At 30.9% G+C, this 17,228-nt stretch overlaps 1 protein-coding gene across 2 annotated transcripts in view; it reads left to right on the top strand.

Moving 5' to 3' along the window:
* Positions 1 to 17,228, top strand: part of LOC130443129 (homeotic protein antennapedia-like) — a 442,038-nt gene that overhangs the window by 320,069 nt on the left and 104,741 nt on the right. The gene's annotated exons all lie outside the window — the stretch shown is intronic.

Raw genomic sequence — 17,228 nt, 5'->3', positions numbered from 1 at the left:
CGAAAACTTTTCTTGTATAAATTAAGAAAATTAACGCGATTTCACTTTACATGAGAGTTATTTACAACTGACTTTTTATTCCCAATAGAGCAGTCTGTGATGCACTTTTTAGGACAGTATTACTCGTCTTCAATGATAGTTTCGAAGAGTTTTAGTTTTATTACATTCAACTCCTTGAAAACTTAAGGGAGCAACTATCTGACAAATATTGTCTGGTGAAATTAATGGTCTTACAGATTAATAAATTTTTTCTTTCCAATAATTTCCATTCTTTTTCAATCTGAGACTGAATAATATCAGTACTGCCCAATATCGGAATACGGAGATAGAAGGCTGGGTTGTCTTGTACAAATAAAATTTTTCTACTCCTAAATTAGTAAACAGTGAATTACATAAATGTATTAATTATTAGTTAATTCTTACGTAATTAGGATCAAAAGCTTTGGGAATTTGAAATTTTCAAACGTTGCAGCTGCTATATTTTTAAAAGATTAGATGGGCTGGCATGTTACTTGTTTATTGATCTGTGAAGTAATTTGACTCCGTGATCTCAATCTCCACGAAATACTTCTTGTGAATCTTTTCAAGTCCTCAATCTTCTTAATCGCGTATCATCGAAAACGTTGTAAGCGATAACATTCTTACTACGGGCTTGAAGCCAACACATGAACCAGTTGACAGGTTTTGTCTGTTAGATGCGCTTGGATTTGCGATTAGTAAGAATTATGGAAAAATACCACAATTGACATTGGGCATATTGGAAGAGGGTGTGGTGGCAGCGGAAAGGAATGAATGCAAAATGTGTTCCTTGGCTTTTCGCATGATTCTGGACTTAACGAAGCGATTTTGGCCGGTCATTTTGGTTTTATCTAAAACGGTTTAAAACGATGTTGGACTAGGCTAAGAATATGTAACATATATTAAGTGTTCTTTCGCCTTAGCGGACGTATGTCGGCTCGTTTGACCTATAAAGAGAAGAGGGAAATTCAAACAAGATATTCTACATACTCCATGTCATTAGCAATTTCATCCTTGACTTCGAATACCAAATTCCGATATTTCTGTGCTACAGCTTCAATATAAGGAAGGGATATTTTTAAGTTAAGCTGGAGTTAAAATTTGTGGATGCTTCTAGTAACATGATATTTTTTGCAAACACTTTAAATTTTTGAATAGATCATAGTACGAGTATTGAGCTATGTTGTATGATATTGAGTTTGTATTGTAAGTTTGAATGAACACCTGTATGAAGAATATTTTAAATTGTTTTCAAATATGTTCCAAATGTACCGTCGAACAAACATAGAACTTATAGCCGCATATTTGAGAAGAAAGTTAATTACTAGTTGATATTAAATTATGGAATCGTAACCGATTCTGAAAGGATTTAAACGATTTGTGTATTTCAAAATCAGGAGTTTCTTACCAGATTCATAAACAGTTCAATAAGTTCAAGGAAGATGATGAAATATTCCACGTAGAAGAAAACTCTTAATTTTAAGCTCTTGTCTAGGTATTATCCATTCTTTAATCGCTTAATTCTTTTCAAGATCGATCGTAATCACACCGTTTGATAGAAAGTGATCCAAATTTGAATTTTTTTTATCTCAACGTACAGTTTTGGGCGCCATGAAAAATTTGTTTTTTTTTATTTTCCGTAACTTTCAGAGAGTTTTACTAATATTTCTGGTTGATATTTCAATAAATCAAAAAAAAATTGAGTGAGGTGTATTCTAATGCCCTTTTTATTTATTTAAATAGTTTTTAATTACAAAATTTTGGAACGAATTTATACAAATATTGTATTTTACTTACATTACTTATATACACACAAACCCTTACACTAGAGTATTCACTAACTACACTACTACACTATCCAGTGATTCTCAACACACTAATTTATTTAAATACGCCGTTTGGCTTACGTTTCACTATTCCGATGTGTTCACTGTGAAATCACATTGTTAAGGACGCTACCCGGCTGTAAGAGACTCATTTTATTTACCATACACTTTCCATTAACTTCGATTTCCAGGAAATATTTTACGCCTTCTTAGACATTGTTCTTATGAAAACAACTTAATGTAAACAGGTCACAGGAACAATACAAAGAAATTACTGCTATATAAAAAACATAATGTAAATAGGAAGACTTTTTGGAAAATATAAAAAATACTCGGTGCATCCACTAAACATCAAATTCGAAAAACATATTAGAATAGGATCGATTTCATGGTCGATATCAGCGGACTTCGTAACATTATTATACCCATATATTTTAAATTATAATTAATAATTACGGCTGTATGCTTTCGTTTCAAGAATATGAATTTTAGAATGCTGAACTTCAGCGATGTTAAACCGATTTCGTCCCATAATAGGAAAGAGGAAAGAGGCACTAGACACCAAATCTGGCGAATATTGTGGCTTAGAGATGTCTCTCGTTTCGTGTTCGGTCAAAAAAGGTCGTACCAATTTAATGAAAAAATGTTTTCGATTTGATTTATATACGCAGTTTAAACGCCACAATCTAGGTCTAATTTGATAGTGTAATGTACAAGGAAGATACATATAAAGAAGAAAAAAATATTTGCACTATCTATAAATATTGGTAGTGTTGTACAATATATCGGATATATCAAAGATGATAATCGTTTAACTTTTGTTGATATTAGAAAATAAAATAAATTCTGTCTATAATTTAAATATTGATTAAAATATAATACAAAAAAGTGTCAAATTTATTAAATAATCAGTCTCCACTGTATCCATTTTTGACAATGAACTAATAGAAGGGAAATTATGCAGTTGTGTTTACAAGGAAATTTAGCACACCTGCATTGCTTTCAAAACTACAGAAATGGTTAACATGAAAACGACTTTTCTTGTAACTATATAATTATGTAAAAAAATAAACGCTCCGAATTTTTTTAAAATGAGAGGTTATAAATCAACACGACAAGTAATTGAGTACAAGGTAGTACTTAAAAAATAACTACCTATTACTTCGTACATAACCGAACACACAACTTTGCTACTTATATCAAAGTAGGCTTCATTTAAATCTAACGGCCACTCGATGATTAATAGGAGGTTACTTCAAAACAAGTATTTGATTATTTCCTGATACAAATTGTAGACGAGTTTCTCTTCTTACATGATTTTGCTGTTTAAATACACAGATCTGTCAAAAATTATATTTTATGTTCGCCGGATGGATATACCAATGAAGAATAACAAAATGACATCTTTAATGACTGCCAATAGCATTAAAAGTTGTCGAAGTAAAGTGTTGAAAATATTTTTAACACTAATGTCAAGAACATTTTTTCAACCTCATAACTTTGAATGGTACATAGTAATTATTGCATTTTTAATAGAACCAATGTTATAATAATTATATTCATTAGCAATAACATGAATAAAATAAAATTAGAAAAATTGCTGATATTAATACCTTTCGATTTTAAACTAACAGTGTTTCCAATTTTACTAGCTTTAACATTCATGATGTAGTGGCTTGTAGTCAAGATAATTTTCTTGAAGCTTTCTATTTTATGAATATTAGATTGATCAATTCACCTCAGCTAATATCCTCCGTGCTTTTTTATTTCCGTAATATTTCTACCAGAAAAAAATTAGAGTACCGTCTAGAACAGTAACCTGTACATGTATTCATTTGGGTTCCGTAGGTTCAGCAATCAAGTAAGGTTATTATTATATTAAATCATCTAATGAATTGCAGAGCGACAAATTTCACATATTTCAAAAATAGTAACAAATGTTACCTCCTAGTCACATAATTTCAAAACCTCTGTACTTCTTCAAACGATTTTTAATACTTTGCGACTCTGTTTCCTCTAAAGAATGTTAGTACCATAAAAAATTCACCCACATCAATCCCATTTTCGATTCATAATAGAAAATTCTCACTAGTTCCTTACTTTTGATTTCTCTTTTAAATATGTCAAAAATACGAGTTCACTGAAGTTGTTCATAGAATAAGCAATATCATACTGCCGAATTGTTCGGTAATAATAATGTGTCGATTGTATCTCTTTTTGCAGCTTCTTCATATCAACAGAAATAAATACTATCTTTTATTATGAGGGATAAATATTTCAAAAGCAGCAAAAATTTTCAATAATAACCGTGTACTCCTTTCTCAGTGTCTATAGTCTAGTTTTTTGAACTAGAGAGTAATAGAACTTTATTTCTAATGCAAAACTTGAGACGGTCATTTTAAATATTATAGGATAATCTAAATATTTACTAATATTCTCATAAATATAGCTAATCCAAGTTCTCGATATTTAATCTTAAGTTGTCTAATCATAAGTTGCACAGAAAAATAGAAAAAGGTTTGGATAGGCCAGCAGCCCTGTGTAAAGCTCCAGAGAAAACAAAATCTCAAACAGAAAATCATTTGAAAGAAAGACTTCGGATAAAAGTGCATGCGCTCTTATTTAGAACAGAATTTCCGACAGATTTCTTGACACGGTTCGAGATGATAAGGATTATGTCGAAATAAGTCGAAGTAACTATGAAAACTTTTAAAAGAAAAAGGTTTCCGCTGTAAAAAGCATTCCAGAAAGCCTATTTCAATAGAAAAATTAGCTAAAGATTATAAAGAAATGAGAAACCGAGGAAGAAATATTTTATTTCGATTAAGCATGGAGAGGGAGGTAGATCAAATAAATTTTGACAAGATGAAACTGTTACAATAATTTATCTATTGGTTAGGTTAGGTATCGTAAGGAAAAGTAAACAAGAATTTTACCCATAACCAAGTGGTTAAAGAAAGGTTAAATTCAAAGAAACTTCCCGGTTCTGTGAGAAAAGAGCAGTATCTTTGTGTTCTCTCATAAAAAGAAATTGAAAAAAGATTGAATTGATAATATTGTAGAAAATCGGGCAATGATGGTCAGATGACCACCATATAATTGTAAACTAAACATGATTGTAATAATATGGGCATAGGCAAAGGGAGTTTCAAAAATTTTAATGTTGAACATAGATGTTGTAAATTATGTTAAGCCTGAAATCTACGAAAAGATAGTATATCATATGATAGAAGAAGAAAAATGTGTGAGCTGGACAATATTACTGATAAAATGATGAAGTCACTCGTTGCAAATATAGGTTGTAACAGTTCCTCTTCTGATTCCATTTCTAATTTTGATATGTAATTACTCCATACCTTGTGGAAAAACAAAACATTGTAGAAACAATTGCACTTTTTTATGTTTAGCTGTTTAAAAGTTATAAACAGGTTTATTAGGTAGAAATATTAGTGTCCCGCCGATATTGTTTTTGGTTTGATATCAGTGCTCAATCAATACGTACATTTCTTTTTTATCACTTTTTATTTTGAAAACCATAAACTGTTGGGAGGAAATAGGTCAAGCTGTTAAATATTGTACTTTAGAGGAAAATTATCTTTCTCTAGCCCTTAGACCAGGTACTCATTGATAATTCATAATAATATTATAATCTGAGTAATCTTCTACGTCGCTTTTTTTTTTGAAATTTGTTTAAGGTGAAGTTCAGATATAGTAGCTTCTACTTTCATTTACTATGTAGTTAACTTAAGTGATAGCGCAAGAATATTGAAAATGAAAGGTTGGAAATTATTTGAATTAATTACAACGATAAGATTTTTTTTCATTTGATTATGCTTCAATCATTGAAGGTTATCAGCTAGAGGTAAATAAAACAGTGATTACACTGTTTGTACTGGAATCTTCAAAATATTTTGCCAGATGGTATTTTTATAAGTTTTCAATATATTGATGTGATATTTATTCCAATTATTCTTTATTTTAGGTTGATGGAAACAATATAATTACTGATTGATTCACTTACTTCATTTTTGTTCAAACATTGGGAGATAACATGTATAATATTTTGGTAAAAAATAATAACATATAAAGTAAACTGGAAACACGAGAGAAAATCAAAAAGAAGACTTCAATGAATGAAAAACTGACTATTTCAAATGTGGATTACGAAACTAATATATTCTATTCTTAAATTAACCTTTTTTATTTACCACTTACCACCTTCACTATCTACAACGCTCCATGCGAAAATAACAGTGTTCTAAATAGTACTGGGAGTTTTATTATTTCAGTTAATTCAGGACACATACAGCTTTCTCTTTCATAACTTCAACGTACCGAATTTTAATATAGATTTTACCTTAGGAAACAAATCGAATCGTTCGAACTTGCTAGAAACCTTTTAACAAATAATGCGTAATAAACCGGCGTACCGGCATATTGTCTTGATGAAGAACCCATGTCTTTTCTTATGGTTATTTCATCAATTCTAACAGTACGAATACTTGATCGTAAAGTCCTATAAAATTACTTATTTTTTCTATATTTTTCTTCAGAACTTCTCGATTATCTGAAACATCTTAAAACATGCGATAAATATTCACTACCTTACAGTATTTTACATAAATTATGGGTTTGAGCTGCGGTTTTTTCAGGTTTTATGTAAAATTTCACAATTAATAGTGGGATGTTAAAAAACGGCTATACTTATTTGTTTATAGTAGCTGTCAGTGCATGTACACTTCTTTTGTGGAAAAGTCAGTTATGAATTTCAATTGTCTAGAAGAATATCAATATTTTGATTTATCAAATTCAAAGGCACTGTTGAAACCGTAACATATAGGTATCCTATTTGAACGTTCACAGCGAAAAATACTGAGAGAAATATATAGTAATTCAATATCGAATTCGAAAAAATTAACCAAAAGAAAGCATGCATAACAAGTTAAGCAGAATTAATGAAATAGAAGCTGAACAACTTAGGTATATTTGAATGTTCAGAAGGCCAGAACGAACGCCTCAACAAATACATATCAGAGCAGATCCCGTCCGGCAAGAGAATATTAGGCATGCCCCAGACCCTATTTTGGTGGACTGATGGCTGTGAGTAATGCTTGCAGAAGCAACGGAAGAATAAATTGACAGAAACATAGTAATCGGTTGTTTTTTGCTGATTGTACCGTGAATGGACGACAGCTGTAGATGACCTGTTCGGGGATGTTGATGAGATACCGTCAGGACAATCCTAATGTCAAAGTTGAAAATTATCTACTGTTCAGTTGAATAAATATTTTTCTTTTTGTGACCAAAATATTTCATATGACTATAGGTACTTGGTTTACCAAGAATCCTTCTATCCTGCTTACAATGACCTTTCCTATCAAAATCCAAACCGAACAACTAAAAATAGCAAACAAGTGAAAATTGTTTATCCCACTTATGACAGGTTATCTATATCTATCTAATTACTATGCATTGCCTGAATGATGAACCTGATACTAGTTTTGAATCGTTAGTTTCAAAGTGAAAAAAGCTATTGAAACTTGTCACAATCGTATGTCTTATAAATCGTCTTTCAATTGTTCAATAATAAATATCAGATATAAACGAAAAACAATATTTTACGTATTTTAAAATTGGTTTTCTCTCAGAATTTCCGCTGCCAGTGACAAAGAGTAGTGAAGCTCATTCTGTACAAAATAGATTCATTAGAGTTTTAGATGGTAGCCGTAACGATGTTGACACCCAGTATTAGTCATCCCCGACCTTTTTTTGGTGTTTCGCACTCTCACAGGATGTGGGTAATGGCAATGGTGGATGACCGACCCTTATCTATTAACAGTGGTGGACTAAGGGGGTATGGAACTGTATATACGAGGGTTCTCTAAACTCTCCCACAAGAAGTTTTTTCCGTAATAATTCTCATTATAGTACATAGTTTTTTTTTCAAGTCTACAGACTTTTTCCACCTATGTTCTAGCCTTTTTCATTCAGAATTAAGGTCGTCGAGAAACAGATAAGTTGAATACGGTGAATGGTCAACCAATTCGAAGTCCAATTCGTGAATTTCCACCATGCCGATCTCCGAAATATGAGAAGATGTCTTATCCTGATGGATTGTTTAAATGTAGTCGCTTGCTTGCAATTTCTCCCTTCATCTTTCAAGCGATGATGCGTAGTACTTTCCTGTTATTGTTAACTTTTTTAAAGGTAGACGATCAAGACAATGGCTATCCCAATAAAAGTTAATCATCAGTTTTCCGGAAGATGCAAACGCATTTGTCTTTACTGTTTGTTTATTTCAGGAGAGTATTGGAGGGTTCATCTACGGTTTGACTTATTTTGCTTAAGTCATGTCAATATACCCTGCGCTGTTATTCCAAAATGATCAAGCGTGGCACCGAATGCGAGAATATTTTACAAATGCATAATTTTTCACTTAGAATATAGGATAAGTGTTTTTTTGTCAAACCAATGGTCTCTTCTATCTCTTTAACATTAATCGTCGCAATTTTTTGCCGTCCCTAACTGGTATTGAGTGAAACTGACTACATTTAAATATAGCTAACCAAAATTTGAGGTACACACTATCTTAAAATCTCGTTAACCCTCGTATTGATAGAAATTTTATTAGTTTTAAATTAGACATTGATTAGTCCACAACTGGATAATTAAAGTCATTCCATCATTTATTTGAAAAACAATTCACTGTAACATATTATTTAAGTATCTTACAATTAACCGTATTCTCCTATTCAATTACCAATAACAACAAAAAAGTCCGCTCCATATCCATGGAAGAAACGGATATGAGTTAGTAGTATACATTTTCCCATCAAGGTTTGAGCTTGTTTTCTATTTAGGTTAATTTGCAAAAAATTGTTGACATTTTCATTGTTATAAATAGAAATAATAATGCAATTTTTCTGTATGAAATACCATTACAAATTATCTGTTTGGCCTAATAAAGATTGACAATCATGAGCTGAGATTCCTAAGGATAGAACAGTGCCTAAAACTACTGCTAAATTTCTTAAAGGTTATAACATAAGCTTTTAATGAAACAAATTTATATAAATATATATGCAGTTGATAATTTCACCCTTTTCTAACCACTGTACCGTGCCATCCTTGCAATAATGGCCGTCGTTTGGACTCCCTATTGTAACGGTTCAAACAATACGAATTCTGAACGGTTGTCCAGTCCGCCCCCTTAAGTCCGCCATAGAAGGGTCTTCTCTCTAGACTATTATTATTAATTGAGACTTTTAGTTGAGTGACAGGGGCGTCCTTCAAATTCAAAACGGTACTGTAGGTAGGGAGAATACTAAATAAATTAGCTACCCAGCTTGAAAATGTTGTTCTGGACGGTTGCTTTAATTTAGGGTTGTATAAGCTGCTTAGGTAAATGCCGACAGAGAGGTATATGAAAATGTGTGTGAACTTAACATAAAAATAGTTTTCCAATAAGCTTCACTGTTCAACTACCGTATTAGTTTGTCATTTCTTCACATACCTAATTTTATGCTATTTTTTCTGGTGACCCAAGAAACAAATATAAAGTAGACTTAACTCTTATTTTCGTATTTTTTCTTCTATAATTTTCAGTTAAAATTTTGATGATTTCCAATTTTGTTGTGTAGTTCAAATTTTTTTTAATAAATAAAAATATTTGTGGTCGGGAATTATTTCTCGAAGAAATAACAAAAAGTGCAATGAATAAGATGAATTATGACAGACTGAAATGTGAGCTGAAATAAAGTTTCAATACGAAGTCAACGGAAAGTAGAGAATAGACTTTTTTATATGATACGTTAAATTAATAGGCATAAAATATGACGACAAGAAAACTATATGTGAAATTGGGAAACAAAACCATTTAATCGAAATTGATAGAATGTAATATTATTGTACAAACGGATTTCAACAGATATAGATATAGACAACAAATAATAATTTTGAGCCCGCCACTGTAAACTATATGATAATAATTGTGCCCTCTGTAGTAAATTCTACAAGCCCACCATGCACACATGATTTAGTGAAGAAGGCTGCCTCGTAGTATAGTTATCCATTTGGAATAATAGACTCATTAAAAGTAATTAAAACGAATAAAAAGTAATACGAAATTGAGCGATAGTAATCTGGAAGGTTGCGGGATGGACTAGATAAAATATTAGGACGATGTACCCATCACTTCCTGAAACTTGGTGATGTAATTACTTTCCAGGACAGGCTATACCGGAAATTGTATTTGAAACAATAAAGAATGTTATGTGGGTGAAAGGTAGTCATTTTGAACTAATTTGAGAAGTTTATAAGATGAAAATTCTCTTTTCAAATTCCATTTTTTAAAAATCTAGCTCTGCTTGGTTAAAGAAAAATTTCTAACTTATTTTAGTTTAGAAAACAGTAATTGTAAATTTTTGAAAACCTATAAAGGTAATTAAATTATTATATTATATATGATTATTGCTTTAGTATCCAAATACTAAATGAACAAAAGTATTAATTGGCATTTAATCAAGAGATTTCTTACAACAGGAGGCATTCATAACAACAAGTAAATTACAAAAGCTTAAGAAGAAACTGATGTAGATACGTAAGTTGTTTTGTAATCATTAGGTGCAGATCTTAAAATGTCACTGACATTACCAACAAAAAACATTACAGAGGTCTTATGAAGCCAACAGAATTTATCCGTACAGAGTCAGAATTTATTATACTTTAGAAGAAGGTAACTGAACAAAGCGACAGTTCCTATTGTCATCTTCTTTCGATGCCGGGCCTGTCTCTATGCCATTTTAGTTGAATTGGCCTCTCTCTGTCGGAATAGCCATGATAGCTTTTTGCAAATTAGCCATCTTCTGCCCTCAAATTTTCCATGAATAATCCGGTGAGGGATGTGATATTTGGTACCTCGCATAATATTCCTGAAATAAATGACTTTTCTTGTTTTATGCTGCTTAGGAGTTCTCTATCTTTCATTACAGATATGGGCAGTCTACAGAATCTTGATGATTCTCCCTCCGATAGCACCACATCCCCTTCTGGACTTAGGTTAGGTTTCTATTATTGAATTTTGACTTCCATTTGGTGAAAATCCTACGTGGAATTTTAATACTCGCTCTTATCTCTTCATCACACGTTATATTCAGCCAGCTACCTATACATCCATTTCGTTTTCCTGATGTTAATATCAACACTCCATCTTCGACCAACCTCATGCGCCCTGTCCAACAGCATTTGCAAGTCTTCCTTGTTATCTGCGATGATGGTAGTATCATCGTCGTATCTTACGTTGTGTATAAATTCGCCACCTATCTTTACACCCTCTGCCATTCTCTTTAGGGGCGCTATTTTTAAGAACAGAGAAATTGATGATTTCTCTTTATAAAATTACTTTTCACAAATGGTGTTCCGTCCTCCCAAAAATCTCTATATTGGAGCGAAGACAATCCCCATTAGGTTTGTTGTGCTATGTTATAGAATTTTAATTCAGCTTAACTTTAAATTTTGCAAAGTTTCGAAACTTGGTATACGGACCTACATTTTGATTTTGAATAAGTTTTACCTTAATATTCCACAGAAAAGACACTTTACTCTACATAAACATGGATTTTTTGGGAAATTCCAAGGGCATACTGGATTTTTCTTAACATAAATTAGTCTTTTTCTGAGCAGGACCTTACCTCAAATATTAAAAATTTGAATCAAGAATTTTGTATCTCTTACAATAGTCTTTCGATCTATATGGGACAAAAATTGATAATCTTTCTGCACACGAAATAAATTAATTCTCATGACATAAGTATTTATTCTTATTTCTTCTCAACGTTTAGATTTGGTCATAACTTGATTTGTCCTAACGATTATGATTAATAATAGTGGAAGTATGATTAGTGCTCGTTCAGGACGTTGCATCGAAAAAGTTTAGCTTTGAGAGAATGGACGAATGAAAAACAGCAGACCCAACTGGAGTATACGGGCTCAGAACCAAACACTCTGAAAGCCTGGGCAGTGCACTAAGCATTTTTCAAGTAGAAATCTATGTAATTGAAAAATATGTTCAGTTCAATATTGAGAGGAACTATCGTAAACAGGAGATCATCATCCTATCTGATAGTCAAGCAGCCATTAAAGCTCTAAGCTGCAATATCATAAAATCTAAACTAGCAGATACTGCTAAGATGTCTGGTAATTAAAGCCATCCCATTTTCTGGACTCTTTAAAAGGAGTGAGATTAATGGATCAGCTGTAAATAGTAGGTTCTCTAGAATCGCAGCAAGAAAGATAGACACAATAGATCCTTTGGGTTGCAGTTTATACGAGACCCCAAATCTATATATACATTCATACATAGAACTGGCAAATAAACTTAGTGACGAATGAATGATGAATAAATGATTTGATCGATTATGTAGAAAGTAGTCGAGAGAATTGACTCTATATTGTAAGTTGCAGAAAAGACAATCACTTTAAGATAGACGAATATATTTATGTGGCAAGTTCACTTCTCATAAAAATTAACCATAATCTAATATATTAAAAATGTAATTATTAAGCTACATTATCGCTATTTAAAACATTCGAAGACGAAAACCAGCGGCACAACAATTAGTGTGTGTTATAAACTATGAGTGATACGTAATGCTTTCATTGGATTTGGAGGAATATATCTGATCTTTTTATAGAGGAACCTAACAATTATTTCGAGGAAATGGACATAAACTAACCTCGTTCGAGTCTATCTTGCAAGATCAATCTCTCATTGTAATTAGTAACGTATATTACAAGTTCACAACTGCCACTGTTAATACGAGCTAACCCACAAGCTAACAACTGTTTGAATCTCAAATCAGTCTTCTAATATCGAGTCTTAAATAACTTAGAGTAGTCTTAAGTTGTCGCACTACGCACTTTATAACATAACTTATGTATATTTTCTCATAGCATCCACTAAGTATATAAACTTTTACATTTTCTACTAAAGATTTTATAAGAACTACTAAACTATTAAAGATTTTGGTTAGGTTAGGTTAGGTTGGATGCGAGCTGAACAGGATTATTTAAACTTATGTTTTACATGATTTGCACTTTTCATTGAAATTATTATACCCACAGGTTCACTAAATGGGTGAAGTATACCTCAGATGGAATAGAAGGAAAGCTGAGTATATTGGCTTCTTACTCTTAAGATAATTTCTACACATATAAATGACAGGAGTTATCGGATTTACTTTATTTATTATTATATTTATATGCATTGGCCAATTTAAAAACTCATCTATTATCAGTCCCAGATATTTAAGAGTAGCAATTTTTTCCAAGTGAATCTTATTAATTCTTAAATCAAAATTGTTCACTAGTTTTTTTGTTCAAGTATTATAGACTTGGTTTTAAAAATATTTATTTTTAACTTGTTAGGAAACAGCGAAGGCCTTCGTTAATTTGTTATTCCATTTATTTTTCATTTTCACCTGTGTAATGTGCTTTAAGATTAGCAAATTGAAAGTTAAGAAAATACAAAGATTAAAACAGCGATCCAAGGACTGAAACATGTAGTTATTATGTAACTTTGTGTTATCCAATTTAACATATTGGCTTAGTCTCTTTACTCTTTACTCAAACTCTTTAAAAGTATATCTTCGTTAACTTCGGTAACTACAATCTTTTTTTGATCCAAAGGTTTGGTTACAAAATTTAGTCAAAAGCTGCAGACAATGTACTAGGTTTTTGTTTGAAACCATACTGGAATTTATCATATAGTGAATTTTCGATAAAACATTTATAACAAAAATTAGAACGTAGTTTCAGTTTTATATATAGGACAGACTTTACTTACTTCAAGCTCTGCTGGGAAAACACCCGTAGTTAATGCCATATTAACTAGTTGTGCTATTGGGTCTGCTATAAAGTCTTTAAAGTTAATTATTTCCATAACAGTTACTTCATCATTCCCAGGTCCAGAGTTTTATTTTAGCTTTTTTATAATTTCAGTTGTTTTGTTAACTCTAATCTAGATACTAATTTGTGACTGAGGAGCGATTGTTGCGTACTGCAATAAATGAAGTTACTCCATTAGCATGAAAAAGAGGAAACTAGATTTTTTAGTGTATACGGTTATTTTACCAGTCATTACTCATGTTGGAACCATTACTAGTAACGATGATAGTGACACATCTATATTAATCATTACTCTACCGTAAATATTTTCATGTACCAGTTACCCAGGTTACCAATTCCATTTTTAGTTGGTTAGACAACAAGGCCGATAGTTTTTCACAAATTTAAAGTTATTATGCTACTTTTTTTTGTTTTTAATATTTTTTTCTGTTGTTTCAGGTAAGAGCTTACGGTGTTGTGTTTCTGATCAGAAAATCTGCTATTTATCAAATGTAAGTGAATTGATATTATTATATGGATATTTGTAAATAAAAATATAAAAAAGCTTATCTATATTCCTAAAATACTTGAGACATTTTGAATATAACCCTTGTTATTGAAATAATAGTATACAATTTTTGTATTATTTATTATTCCTGCAATACCTACCAGAGCACATCGAAGAAGTAAACGCATTCAGTTACTCATGATTTAAAATAAACTTTTTGTCATTAAACATCGATGTCGTTTGAATAGGAAAAATAGTTTTCTATAAAATAGATACATTGTTAAATTAACAATACAAGTCAGGCACTTGAGAATAACATTGATTAAAATTGTTGATGATGTCATTAATTTACCCAAGGTCTTTACAGCTGGTTAGAAAAGTTCTCCAAATTAAGAAAGTCGTTTTTTATTCAACTTTGTATTCAAAATACTTTTTTGGTGTTATGTGTGTTATATTTCTTTTTTCTAATCGTAACCCAAAATATTTCCGTTGAACTATTCAGACTAACCTAATCTAATATTATCTGGAAGATAATTTCCGAAATTTGAATGGTTTTATATTTAACACAGACGACAAGGTTATCATATTCGCATATATTTTTGTTGAATAATAAAATATGATAATCTCATATGTTGTTGTTTTTCAAAGTCTTTATCTAACTTCTGTTTAGTGTTAAAAATACCTAGTATTCATTTACATTGATTGTTTCTAGCTATTCAAAGCTTTATAATTTGCGTTCTCTACAGAACTATGCTTCACAGACAGGCAGTTTGGTTCTTTATTACCTCTGGAAATTTATCTACTAATGAAACAAATCAATATTTTGTAGCAAACGTGACGTACAGGCATGAAGTATTTTTATAAATTACATTTATTCCTTTGTATTATCTTGGGATTGATCCACGGTTAAGTCTTTGTTTCCTGCAAATTTTAGAGTAATAGATAGTTTAAATGAAAGCTAAATTGGGTTTAAAACCTATGTTAATGACTCCTATTGCTTCAGAAAATAAAAATTTATGTGTCTTACGAACTACTGACTCAGAAAACATAATTGTGATAGTAAATTTATGAATTTAAAATAATATCTTTTCTTCTCCATTATAAATTCTTCTGCAGTTTGTATTCTACACCTCACTATCTTATTTATGCATATATTAAACCTATAAATATTTTAATTTTCTGTAGTACTGTTAATATTTCTTTTTGTAGCTATCTCAAAAGCTACTTAATATGAGGATTTTCCTTATTAAAAGATTATTTGTTTTCGACGATTTTTCACCTAAATTATATTTTCATTGATTGATAACTTCTAGTGCTATTTCGTCTGCTCTATTAAGTTCCTCTACTTCTTCTATTGTTATATTTTATTTCGGTTCCCTATGTATTTCTCCTCATTTTGTATATTCAGTTATTTACGTAGTAGTATATTTAATGTGGGTATTATTTATTCGACTCCTATTTGACATTATTTTTATTGCTTCTATTTCCTTGTTTTTACTTCTTTCTTCTAACTGTAAAAGAGATACAAAGGTTATTTATTCTGTATGCTAATCATGCTTTTCCGATTCTAGTTTCTATTATTATCTTCCGAAATCGTTTTATCTTTATTCATTGCCTCCACATACTTTCCTGCTCGATGATTTCTTTAAATATTGTCAGTACTTTTTCTTTTTGGAATTCATCATTTGTAACCTTCTTGTAGTTGTGTGTAAAATTCCATCAAAATGTTTTCTTCAGATGTTATACTTTGCCAAATACTTATCATGATCATTATATGCCCTAAAAATAACACTAAAAACACTAAAACATATGTAAATTCAATCAGTACAAAGTAATGTACACTTTTTGAAAAAAATTGAATATGGCTTTGCAACGAAAATATCAATTATTAATTTTGAATGATGAATAATTCATAGAAGGGAAGTATGTATTAGCATAAAGAGAAGTGTAATCAAACATTACCGTATACTTCGTTTTTATAATGTTTGTGAAGAATGAGAAATGAATTTTAGATTCAGAACAAAATTTATCAGTTGAGGAGTTTGAAAGTGTTTTTAAATATTTTGAAAGATTTATGATCATTTTTCAATAATAAAAATGCTACGTCACCAGAAATCAAGTGTATTTGTTGGTAATTTAATTTTTCGTTATATCATACATTTCCGTTTGAAATTTTATTTTATCCAATCATTTTAGTTGGGAATAACTACAAATTCTATTTTCGCTAGTTAACAAAAGAGCTGGTGGTTTTACTATACAAAACAAATTTATACCCTTTTATATAGGGTTGGTTAGGGTTAGAATAAATACCTTCGATAGTTAGGGATTGATTTATGCTCGAATGTTATAAAAGATTCGTATTAGTACACCATTGATATTTCTCATACAATACTTTAAAAAAAATGGAGGTATAACACTTTTTAAACTTTAGATGTAGAGACATTTACTTATAGATGATTTATATTCAATTGTAATAGCTGTTATTGCGGCTACCACGTGGCTACAGAGTTATGAAAAAAATAGTTTATACAGCATGTCACATACTTGAAAGTTATCTTTAACAATTTCCTAATACAGTTTTCCTATTTTTCGCATACAATCTGATGTAGGGTATGAAAAATATAATCGACAGAAAAAATTTATTAAAGCTAGTCGATTGTTTCTGTGGTTAAATGCTTTTGGTTCTAAGTTTTGCTTCTTCTTACTTTGTATTAGTTTGTTATGTAAACCGAGTTAGTCAATTTCACCACAGCCCAGTTTTCTTGAATTGAAAGAAAAAAGTAAATTCTCAAATGATTGTATCAATAAATATTATGAATTCGTTTAACGAGAGCATAATATCAACTGGATTTTTTGGCATCGTCAATTCAACTTCAATGCGTCTTCCGAGCGGACCCCTCGACGCTTCAAAATTTTGATAAACAACGCAGTTGTTCATATCTGAATCGAGGAAATTAAATTAATAAAGAATGTAAGTGGACTCGGAAAGAATC

This window comes from Diorhabda sublineata, chromosome 4 (assembly GCF_026230105.1).
Source record: "Diorhabda sublineata isolate icDioSubl1.1 chromosome 4, icDioSubl1.1, whole genome shotgun sequence".
NCBI classification, from domain to species: Eukaryota; Metazoa; Arthropoda; class Insecta; order Coleoptera; family Chrysomelidae; genus Diorhabda; species Diorhabda sublineata.
This window is presented reverse-complemented; position numbering and strand designations above follow the sequence as displayed.